Consider the following 3,038-nt stretch of genomic DNA (forward strand, 5'->3'; position numbering starts at 1 on the left):
ATATATCTGACATTTCACGTAACCTAGTACGCTTAAGGTCCATCCGTGTTGTTTCAAATGGCAAAATTTCATATTATTTTTTTTATTACTGAGTAGTATTCCGTTGTATGTATACCATGCCTTCTTTATCTATTCATCCATTGATGGACACTTAGGTTGTTCCCAAGTCCTGGCAATTGTACATAATGCTACAATGAACATGGGGGTGCATACATCTTTTTGAATTAGTGTTTTCATTTTTTTTGGATAAATACCCAGAAATGAAATTGCTGGATCATATAGTAGTTCTATTTTTAATTTTTTGAGGTACTTCCATACTGTTTTCCTTAGTGACTGCATCAATTTACATTCCACCCAACACTGCACGAGGGTTCCCTTTCCTCCTCATCCTCAACTAGTTATTTCTTGTCTTCTTGATAATAGTTATTGTAACAGGTATGAGGTGATGTCTCATTCTGGTTTTGATTTGCATTTGCTAACGATTAGTGATGTTGAACATCTTTTCATGTGCCTATTGGTCATCTGCATATCTTCTTTGGAAAAATGTCAATTCAGATTCTCTGCCCATTTTTCAATCTGATTGGTTTTTTGTTTTGTTTTGCTATTAAGTTGTCTAAGTTCTTTATATATTTTGGATATTAACCCCTTACTGGATATATGCTTAGCAAATATTTTCTCCCATTCTGTAGGGTGCCTTTTCATTTTGTTGATTTCCTTTGCTGTGCAGAAGCTTTTTAGTTTGACATAGTACCACTTGTTTATTTTTGCTTTTGTTGCCTTTGTTTTTGGAGTCGTATCCAAAATGTCATCACCAAGACCAACGTCTTGGAGCTTACCTCCTGTTTTCTTCTAGGAGTTTTGTGGTTTTGGTCATACAGTCAAGTGGTTAATATATTCTGAGTAAATTATTGTGTATGGTGTAAGATAGTAGTCTAGCTTCATTCTTTTGCATGTGGCTGTCAATTTCCCAATACATTTACTGAAGAGATTGTTTTTTTCCCCATTGTATATTCTTGCCTCATTTCTAGTAAATTAATTGACCATATATGTGTGAACTTATTTCTGGGCTCTCCATTCTGCTCCATTGATCTACATGTTGTTTTTATGCCAATATCATACTGCTTTGATTACTATAGCTTTATAGTATAGTTTGAAATCAGGGAGCATAATGCCTCCAGCTTTATTTTTATTTCTCAAGATTTCTTCAGCTATTCAGGGTCTTTTGTGATTCCATACAAATTTTAGGATTGTTTGTTCTATTTCTGTGAAAAAGGTTATTGGAATTTTGATAGTGTTTGCATTGAATCTATAGATTGCTTTGGGTAATATGGACATCAACAATATTAATTCTTCCAATCCATGATCACAGAATATCTTTCCACTTATGTGTGTCTTCTTCAATTTATTTCATCAATGTCTTACAGCTTTCATTGTACATGTCTTTCACCTCGTTGTTAAATTTATTTTAAGGCATTTTATTCTTTTTGATGCAATTGTAAATGTGATTTTTTTTTAATTTCTCTTTCTACTAATTCATTATTAGTGTACAGAAATACAATGAATTTTTGCATATTGATTTTATACGCTGCAACTTTACTGAATCTGTTTATTAGTTCTTACAGGTTTTTGGTAGAGTTTTTAGAGTTTTTTTGTATATAAAATCCTGTTGTCCACAAATAGATAAATTTTTACTTCTTCTTTTCCAATTTGGATGACTTTTATTTCTTTTTCTTGTCTGATTACTCTGGCTAGGACTTCCAATACTATGTTGAATAAAAGTAGCAAGAGTGGGCATCCTTGTCTTCTTCTTGATCTTAGATGAAAAGCTTTCAGCTTTTTGTCATTGAGAATGATGTTAGCTGTGGATTTGTGATATATGGCCTTTACTGTGTTGAGATTTGTTCTCTCTATATTGACTTTGTTGAGAGTTTTTATCATAAGTGGAAGTTGAATATTGTCAAATGCTTTTTCTGTATTAATTGAGATCATCATATGATTTTCATCCTTCATTTTGTTAATGTGGTGTATCACGTTGATAGGTTTGTGGATGTAGGAACTTTGTTGCATCCCTGGAAGAGGTACCATTTGATCATGGTGGATGATCCTTTCAATGTATTTGTTGAATTTGTTTTTCTAATATTTTGATGAGGATTTTTGCCTCTATGTTGATCAGTGGATTTGGTCTGTAATTTTCTTTTTTTTGTGATGTCTTTGTCTGGTTTAGATATCAGGGTAATGCTGGCCTTGTAAAATGAGTTTGAAAATGTTTCCTCCTCTTCAATGTTTTGGACGAATTCAGAAAGATAGGCATTAATTCTTTGAAATTTTGACTGCATTCACCAGTGAAGCTGTCTAGTCCTGGGCTTTCTTTTGTTGGGAGATTTTTGATCACTAATTTAAAGATGATATAATTTTTGATGAGGAATAGATTGTAGAATGCATGGGAACATATACATTCAAACATATGGACCATTGCTGCTACCAATTTTGCTATTATTATTTTTATTACAAAGCATGGATATGTGTGTGTATTTTCTGACCTTTTCATTTTCTATGCTCTTTGCTGAAAAAGACTATGTTCTCTCTCAGGATTATAACTAAGATAAAAAAATTAATTTATACTTTAGGTAAGTATTTTTAATAACTTAAAAAAAAACCATTTTTTATTGATGTTTTAATAGTTTATAACATTGTGAAATTTTGGGTTGTACATATTTGCTTGCCCATCACCATATATATGTCTCCCTTCAGCCCTTGTGCCCACCCCCTACCCCTACTGCCCCTGGTAACCACAATACAGTTTTCTCTGTCCATGTGTTGGTTTATATTCCACATATGAGTGAAATCATACGGTGTTTGTCTTTCTCTTTCTGGCTTATTTCATTTAACATAATACCCTCCAGACCGATCCATGTTGTTGCAAATGGGATGATTTTGCCTTTTTTTATGGCTGAGTAGTATTCCATTGTATATATATACCACATCTTCTTGATCCAATCATCAGTCTAGGGACATTTAGGTTGCTTCCACTTCTTGGC

The sequence above is a fragment of the Diceros bicornis genome, chromosome 40 (genome assembly GCF_020826845.1).
Source record: "Diceros bicornis minor isolate mBicDic1 chromosome 40, mDicBic1.mat.cur, whole genome shotgun sequence".
NCBI lineage: Eukaryota > Metazoa > Chordata > Mammalia > Perissodactyla > Rhinocerotidae > Diceros > Diceros bicornis.